The following is a 9,532-nucleotide window of genomic DNA, read 5'->3' as shown; positions in this document are numbered from 1 at the left end:
CGAGTCGATTGAGCCATGTCTGTCTGTCCGTCCGTCCGTCTATCCGTCTGCCCGTCTGTCCGTCCCTATTAGCGCCTAGTGCTCAAAGACTATAAGAGCTAGAGCAACGATGTTTTGGATCCAAAATTCTGTGATATGTCACTGCTACAAAAATATTTCAAAACTTTGCCCCGCCCACTTCCGCCCCCACAAAGGGCAAAAATCTGTGGCATCCACAATTTTAAAGATACGATAAAACCAAAAACGCAGAATCGTAGAGAATGACTATATCTTTTAGACTGCAGAATCTGATCGTATTATTATTATAGCCAGTATCAAGAAAACAATTTCATTTTTTCTCGCCCTGTCTCTCTCTAACACACACGTAGCATAGGCGGCTTTGCTTAGGGTAAAACATTAGCGCCTAGATCTCAGAGACTATAAAAGCTAGAGCAACCAAATTTGGTATCCATACTCCCAAGATATCGGACCGAGACGAGTTTGTTTCAAAATTTCGCCACACCCCCTTCCGCCCCCGCAAAGGACAAAAATCTGGGGATATTCACAAATCTCAGAGACTATTAACGCTAGAGTAACCAAATTTGGTATCCGCACTCCTGTTAGATCTCACTATAAAACGTATATCTCAAAATTTCGCCTCACCCCCTTCCGCCCCCACAAAGGACGAAAATCTGTGGCATCCACAATTTTGAAGATACGAGAAAACTAAACGCAAACTAAAACTAACGCAGAATCATAGATAATGATCATATCTATCAAGTTGCTGAATTTGGATCAGATCAGATCATTTTTAAAGCCAAAGGGAACATATCAATTTGCACTGGCTACGCAGCGCCCGAGACTGATTTTCTGTCTCTCTCGCACTCATTCTTTGTCGTGTCGCTTAATATTAGCGGCGTCTGCCGGAGGAGAGCCATACTGACTAAGTATCGGGTATAAATTTAGAGTTGCGGTGTACGCAGCAACTCACAACGTTCCCCCTCGTTAGTTTAATTTTTGCTCAGAAAGGTATGCCAAAATAAAGTGCCCCGGATCTGGGCCCAGTTGCAACCTCTATAAAAACCTGGGTGGTCCAGAGTTGAATGACCCAGGATTTAGAGGGTGTGATGTGGGCGATAACTGTCCATGACGCATCATATCAAATGGCGAGCTAGAGCGCTGCACGAAGCGGTGATAGTTGCTTTGTGGCAGAGCGTGCTAAAATTAATGGAACATTTTTATTTTAGGATAAATACCGAGAAGGAAATACTAACGTGTATACTTCGCAGGGTCAGTGCTCTTAGAACGTTCATCCCCGAAATCTAATTGTAAACTTTCTGGCATGTCGTTATTGCTGCCGACGCTACGCCCGTTAGTATTTCCAGTACTATTCGACAAATGAAGCTGACCTAACGATGCGGTGGCCATTCTCCGCCGTTCTCAACAATCATATCCAAGCCTAAGCTATTTCCATGTGGAAATCGAAAGTCCTCTTCAGTTATTAATGCCGGCAGTTCATTTCGTGGACGCGCTGACGATGAAATACGTGCATAGCTACACTAAAGCGCAGGACCAGAGTTGGTTGCTAAAATACTGGCTACACCAAAAAGACCATTTGATTGGGGACGCGGAAAAGTGAGATTTCGGCTATAATAGGGGTGTACTCCATCGGTGCCACAGATTGATGATGCTGACGATCCCATTGACGAGGACGATAAAAAAGAAGATCCAACGGTTGTGTTTCCCGGAACTGAGCCAATAGCCGCTGGTGATGGCGGTGGGCTTTGATCTTCATCTTCAAGCAAATTGTCCTCGCCTTGAGTAGTGGACGCAACTCCACCCGGATTTTCTTTGTGAACATCATCACTTTTCTAGCTGGATTGGTGTGAGTTTTCCAGAATATCAGATAATTCTCTCACGACCCGAAGCCGAATTTGTCGTTCAATTTAATGTTTTGATGAAAGTGGCAGTAGCAACAAATGAAGCAGATCGACTGAAACAAAGTTGAGAGAATGTTTGAAATAAACAAATCAAGGTGTTTGAAAAAACTGAAAAAGTTTCTAAGAATTTTTGAAATAAAACAAACAAGTTGAGGTAGTAAGCCCGTTGAAAGAACGGGGAACCTCATGGTCATTCATGGTATTGAAAAGATACTGAGAACGGTTACAATCGAGAGTTGTGCGATTGTAATATGAAAAAAGCCAATACAGTGCGCGGATCATCAGATGACGGTGATGCCACTACAACCAGTAGGGGAAAGCCCGAAAGGCGACCCTGTGAATAAGGATATTTGGGAATTCCGAAACGAATTTGCCGAAAAACCAACAAGCTATTCCCATGCAAATGGGAGGATCTGTGAACCCAAAACAAGCACGCTGGCACATAGGTGACTGGCGAAGTTTATTTTCGCGTTTACGCATTGCCAATAAAGTTTGGTTATCCGGTGCTGGTATAACAGCCGACCCTACCATCATGTCAATATTTTCATGAATATCACCACGATTAACAACACTACAAAGTCCATTATTAGCCGCTGCATTCATGTGGGACACCATATTCAAGGTATCAGGAATATCTGGCGGGTGTCGCGATGAAGTGGTGGTGGTGGTGAGATGGTGGTGAGATGAAGATAATCGATCCTTCAACAAGGCCTTTACTTCCTCAAAATACGGCATAAAGAGACGTGGTCTTACAAAGAGTCCCTGATTACTACCACTACATATTCAGGCAGTGATACGTAAATTTTCTCGTTCATCTCCAATCATATGTGAAGGTGGCGTGCTGACAAGATCTCTACGAATTGCTTGGCAGAGTATCTCACTATGAGGTGGTAAAACATGGTCTATGCGCACTAAAGGCAATAATTCTGCGATGATGTCTCGCAACTCTACATCACTCAAATCACAAAAAGTTTGGTTCACGATCTTCCATACGGCTAATGAGCTCCTGTTCTCCACATTTAAGAACAGCCCGCAGAATCTCTAGCTTAGGAGCTGGTTAAAAAATTACTCTGCAGAACATGTAACAGTTGCGTTTTATCTATCTGGTGCAGGACAGGTGAGGTGCTAATTTTTTTTATTTTTTATTAAGCGTTGAATCCGTACATTGCATGTATCGTATCTTAACAACCCAGGTAAATAGTATTAAGGAGACCAAACCTATTGCTTTATGCAAGAGGACTTATAGAGATATAATATAGTATAGTATATAGTAATAATAAAAAAAAGTAATATTATAATATTGGGAGGGAAACTTAGAGTTGGCCAATAGTTTTGGCAAAACCCAATCTCTTCAACCGCCTCAAAGGCCTGGCAGGTAGTAATCGTCTGGCGAGCATACTATGGTGTCTAATTAGCCTGTCACTGTATCTGCTGGTGTGCCTTCCAATCTGCTCCTCTACTGTATGCAGATTCAAATCCCGATGTAGGGTGGAGCCGCGCACGTACCAAGAGCAGTTCGTTATTTGCCTCATGGCGCGATTCTGCAAGACCTGTATCCGTTTATAGTTCGATTTGGCAGCTATACCCCAAATCTGCACACCGTAGAGCCAGATCGGGGCTACACAGTGTACATAAACTGCTCTTTTGGCTCTCAGTGACATGGTGCTTCTTCTGTTAATCAGCCACCGCAATTGCTGCATTCTTTGCCCACATTTACGAGCCGTAGCTTTCAAGTGTGGACCAAAAGTAAGACGCTTATCAAGGGTGATACCGAGATACTTTGCTTGCTCTGGTTGGTCCAAAGTTACGCCTTCAAGCTTTATGGGTGGGGTGTGGTCTATGAGCGCTTTCAGGGTGAAGCATGGATTGGTGGTCTTCAGTGGGTTGACTTTTAAATTCCATCTTTTGCACCAAGCTGCCAAAGAGTAGAGGTACTCTTGGAGACCATCTGCTGCCTCAAGGCGGCACTTGGAGCTGTAGAGCAGTGCTATATCGTCCGCGTAGGTTTTTTTTTTTTTTTTTTTTTTATTTTTTAAGCGTTGTATCCGTACATTGCATACATCGTATCTTAACAACACAGGTAAATAGTATTAAGGAGACCAAACCTATTGCTTTATGCAAGAGGACTTATAGAGATATAATATAGTATAGTATATAGTAATAATAAAAAAAGTAATATTATAATATTGGGAGGGAAACTTAGAGTTGGCCAATAGTTTTGGCAAAACCCAATCTCTTCAACCGCCTCAAAGGCCTGGCAGGTAGTAATCGTCTGGCGAGCATACTATGGTGTCTAATTAGCCTGTCACTGTATCTGCTGGTGTGCCTTCCAATCTGCTCCTCTACTGTATGCAGATTCAAGTCCCGATGTAGGGTGGAGCCGCGCACGTACCAAGGGCAGTTCGTTATTTGCCTCATGGCGCGATTCTGCAAGACCTGTATCCGTTTATAGTTCGATTTGGCAGCTATACCCCAAATCTGCACACCGTATAGCCAGATCGGGGCTACACAGTGTACATAAACTGCTCTTTTGGCTCTCAGTGACATGGTGCTTCTTCTGTTAATCAGCCACCGCAATTGCTGCATTCTTTGCCCACATTTACGAGCCGTAGCTTTCAAGTGTGGACCAAAAGTAAGACGCTTATCAAGGGTGATACCGAGATACTTTGCTTGCTTTGGTTGGTCCAAAGTTACGCCTTCAAGCTTTATGGGTGGGGTGTGGTCTATGAGCGCTTTCAGGGTGAAGCATGGATTGGTGGTCTTCAGTGGGTTGACTTTTAAATTCCATCTTTTGCACCAAGCTGCCAAAGAGTAGAGGTACTCTTGGAGACCATCTGCTGCCTCAAGGCGGCACTTGGAGCTGTAGAGCAGTGCTATATCGTCCGCATAGGTAGCAAGCAGAGCCTTACGGGGGGCCTCCATATGTTGCTCGCTTGGGGAGGGTAGATCTGCAGTATAGATAGAGTAAAGCAGCGGGCCAAGGACGCTGCCCTGTGGAACTCCAGCTCTCATTTGGCAAGGTGTTGAATGTGTGTTCCTGAACCTGACCATAAACTGACGTCCTTCCAAGTATGATCGTAGGACACCGTAGTATGGTGCTGGGAACAGTTTTTTAATTTTGCTCAGTAGGCCGATATGCCAAACTCTATCGAAGGCTTGCTGCATATCAATAAAGACTGCATTGCAGTATTCTAGATCATCATAGGCCTGTAGGATGTGTCCTGCCAATCTGTGGACTTGCTCCACTGTGCCGTGTCCCTCCCGAAAGCCAAACTGGTGATCCGGCAAGATACCGCATTCCTTGATGATGCCACCAAGACGATTGGCAAGAAGCCTTTCCCAGACCTTCGATAAGGAAGACAAGAGACTTATTGGCCGATACGACTCAGGGTCGTCCTCCGGTTTTCCAGGCTTATGGATCATCAGGATTGTTGCTATCTTCCACTGCTTAGGGAAAAACTGCATCCTTAACATGGCGTTAAAAATGAGCACTATGTAGAGTATCGCCCGAGTAGGCAATGCTTTCAGTGTGGAATTGCACACTCTGTCAATGCCAGGAGCCTTCTTCCTCGGTAGGGACTTGATGACTTCAACAATCTCCTCAGCCCTGGCTGGTTTAATGGGTAAGGCCATTTGTAGAGGTGTTTGCAGACTATCTTTTGTCTCTTTGTACTGCGCCTCCGTGGCGAATTGGTAATGGGTGAACCTGTCCCCTAAATGATGTGCAAACGAATTGGCCTGCTCTTCTTCGTTTCTAGCAAGTTCACCGTTGGGACACCGGATGGGAATCTGTCTGAACGGTTGTCTCTTAAGAGACTTAGTGGTCTTCCAAAGCGAATATCCAGCATCCACGGTGTAATCCATGGAAGCAAGCTTTTGTTCAAAGAAGTTGCTTCGAAGTTCTCTCAGGGTGTTTCGAAGTTGCTTGGCAGCCCGGTTCCATAGAGCTCGGTCCCATGGGTCTTGAGATCGGATTGCGCGTCTTCGAAGTCTCCTTTTTTGTGACAAAAGCTCTCTGGCCTCTCTTGTAAGAACTATTCCATAGGCGGCGCTTGTCGGAGGATGCGAGGGCGAGACGTTCAGTTGAATCGACCTCTCCAAATGTTGCCTAAATGCGAGCAGATCAGTGTGCTTGGTGACTAGATGAGGTCTTGGATTTTCTATAATGCCATCTGTTTTAATGCTGATGACTAAGGCCAGATGGTCGGAGTCCAGATCCCAGCTCTGACTTATTGTTGCTCGAGAATCCGGAATACCATGGTGTACTGCGAAGTCTATGCAGGACGGCGTGTGATTGAGTACATATGGGTACCTGGTTGGTGACCCAGTTGCAAGGATCTTAGCGCCAGTAGCAGAGATGGTCTTAACTAAAACCGCAACTCCACCAACGCTATTATTATTCCGCGATGGCTTGAAGGCTGGATAGAAGGCATATCCATGTATTTTAACAGCTGCCCCTCTTTTAATTCTGATCTCCGTCAAAAGAAGAATGTCAACGCTATTCTTGTGCGCGAAGAGCTCAACCTCTTTTGCTTTCCGTGAAATGCCGTTAGCATTCCAGATGAGAACCTTTAGTGGGTTCATTGAGATGCTGAAACGTTGTTCTGGAGCTGAAGATTAGATCCAGCCCATTGCTTAATCGTGTTGGCCAATTCAAAAACCATTTTTTCGAGTTTTTCAAGGCGTTGATTGGCTTGACTATTATGCTGCTGCTGTTCTTGCTGCTGCTGCTGTAGCCACATAAGAAACTGCTGCTGCTGCTGCTGTTGGAGCTGTTGTTGCCATTGTTGAAATTGTGTCTGCTGTTGTTGTAGCAGTGCCTGGACTTCATATGAATTCTGTTGCTGGTTATTCAATCCTTGTGGCTGATGTGCTTGTAGACTATGAACACGACGCTGAGCAGGTGTAGCAGGTATTGCATTTGAATTACCATTTGCTACGGCAGCATAGGAGGCTCCTGTATTACTTCTAGTGCCTACCAAAGGTTGGTGCTGAACAATATTTCGCTGGTGCTGCTGTATTGTTGGTCTATTAGCCCCCTTTTTGTGACTAGACTGCAAGGTAGGAAACTGTTGCTGGTCTCCAGGAAGTGTGGTAGAGTAAGCATATGCCACTTGATTATTTAAGGGGACATGACCCGTCCTGTGCGTATTAATTGCCTTCTTTGCGGAGCCCATTGATCGGCGTAGAAACTCCTGATACCATTGGCATCCTTTATAACTGGCCATATGGCTTCCAGAGCAGTGAATGCAGGTTGGCTGTGCATCTAGGGGGCGTGTGCATTATGAGGTTTGGTGATTTTCACCGCATCTGGCACAGTTGTGATGCTGGCGGCAGTATTTGGCTGTGTGGCCGACGACATTGAGCAATCTCTGTGGATTTTCGCATCCTTTCAATCCTTATTTTTTGGCGGCAAAGGGTCTTGACTTGGTAAATTTCGTTAATTTTTGCACAAGGCTTAATATTAATGAAAAAAATATTAAGTTTTTCGTCCTTGTTAGTCCTTGAGCTTGGATTATGGATCTCGAAGCCCAACATTTTAAATCCGGCGGTAATATCATTGTTTAGGGTGCTATGATGTAGGTCTCTTACAACAATTCTATGAGGCTTTTCAGTCTGCAATTGGTATGTGTGGAATTCTATTCCAATGGCATCGAAACGATCCACAATTGCTCTATAGGTATCACTGTCTTTGGGGAGGACTCTGACCGTTTCCCCCTGGTTAGCTTTGACGACAACGTTATTCAAATTTGCAACGTCCTTTATGACATCAAATAAGTCATTTAAGTTGCTAATATAGACAACTATTTGTGGTGGTTTTGGAGGGCCTTTAAGCTGATTACCAGAGCTCGCTGATTCACCTTGAAGACACTGGTCTGTATTAACTGCTTCATAGAGGTGTTCATCCATTTGGTCATTTCCAGCGTCTGCATCTACATTCATCCGAACTTCCTCATTATTACTATCACTTGGGATGTTCGTGTCAAGAATGGCAAATCTGTTGTTGGTGTTTGCCTGTTGGCTTGTAGTGGGGGACACGCCCAGGTCCCGGCCGCCGCTCCCTCGTTTAGATTTAGGATAGGATGACAAAGTCTGATCGTTTTTTCTTTTGCCCGTTCTCCGTTTTTGAGCATCCAGAAGTCGTTCGGCAGCAATGCGAAGTGTTTTTGCCTCAGTGTCGTCGGGGCATGTGGATATGGAGTTTTCTTGGCTATCAAAGCTTAGTGCAGGGCAGATACTGCTTATTGTAGCAGTTGCCATGGTGTAGGTGGTGTTGTTGGTGGCACTAGTGAATGTTACTGTTGTTGTGGTTTCTGTGCATGTAGAGCGTTCAGCCTCTGAACGGTACTCAGAACGAATCTCAGAAGGTAATTTGCCTGATATTAGAAGCATTCTCTCATGATCAGTCCGCTTATTTCTAAGCCGAGAGTCAGATGAACTATTCGCATTCATTATACCGTAGCTGATAAGCGAAGTTTTTATTGCCCCTCTTGTGCGGCTGTGCGCAGACTGAGGGGAATGTCTTGCCCGAAGGGCAGTGAATACAGTTGTAAAAACGTTCACAAATGTGTTTTTTGTTTTTGTCCAATTGCCGACACCGCACGAAGCAGCACCCGAATTTATGATGTATGCTATTTTTAGCACACAAGAGAATGCTCCGCTAAAGCAGAATAAAGAAAACAACTTTGCACAAGCGCGACACAACCGATCTCTATGAAAGTTGATTCGAGACCCGGTGAGGTGCTAATAACGGTAAATTCTTCTCGTAGGTACTGACATGCTTGTCTAAACACCCACGCGGAGCCATGGAGTTGGCAACCCCACTTTAAAATTGTTGGTAAAGTATCAAGGGACAGCTACTCGAGTATTAAATCCTCACAGCCTTGCGCCAAAATATCAATCTCTAAAAACCGACCAATCTGGTAAAGCTGCATAGCTTCCTCTAGTGTCGTTGGACGCACTCTTCCTGTGTTGTTTAAGGCATGCAGTTCCCCTAGTGATCCTGCCGACGTACCCGATCCAACACCGCATAAAATCAGTGTCAAATCAATAATGTCCAGGTTAACGGTATAATATTTCGCCTCATACAATTCGCGTGGTCACGTGAAAGGAACGTTCAACGCACTCATCAATGTGGCGCGTTCGACGCGCAATTAAATTACAAAACGAGGGGCAAGGTTGTGAGTTGCTGTGGAAACCGCACCTCTACCTTTATACCCGATACTTAGTTAGTATGGCTCTCCTCCGGCAGACGCCGCTATTATTGAACGACACGACAAAGAGTGCGTGCGAGAGAGACAGAAAATCAGTCTGAGCGTGACGTCGGGCGCTGCGTAGCCACTGCAAATTGATTTGTTCCTTTTGGCTATACAAATTATCCGATCTGATCCAGATTCAGCAATCTGATAGATATGGATGAGATCATCATTTTCTATGATTGTTTTTAGTTTTCTCGAATCTTCAATATTGTGGATGCCACAGATTTTCCTCTTTTGCGGGGCGGAAGGGGGTGGGGCGAAATTTTGAGATATACGTTTAATAGTGAGTTCTAACAGGAGTGTGGATACCAACTTTGGTCTCTCTAGCTTTTATAGTGTCTGAGATCCTTGAAC

General features: G+C 44.7%; 1 pseudogene; it reads right to left on the bottom strand.

Moving 5' to 3' along the window:
- Positions 1 to 1,053: 1,053 nt before the first annotated feature.
- On the bottom strand, positions 1,054 to 9,074 carry LOC6604466 (annotated as a pseudogene).
- Positions 9,075 to 9,532: the final 458 nt, after the last annotated feature.

This window comes from Drosophila persimilis, unplaced genomic scaffold, assembly GCF_003286085.1.
Source record: "Drosophila persimilis strain 14011-0111.01,24,50 unplaced genomic scaffold, DperRS2 tig00000677-arrow-arrow-pilon, whole genome shotgun sequence".
Taxonomy (NCBI): domain Eukaryota; kingdom Metazoa; phylum Arthropoda; class Insecta; order Diptera; family Drosophilidae; genus Drosophila; species Drosophila persimilis.
The sequence above is the reverse complement of the archived record's forward strand: the minus strand, read 5'-3'. Positions and strand labels throughout refer to the sequence as shown.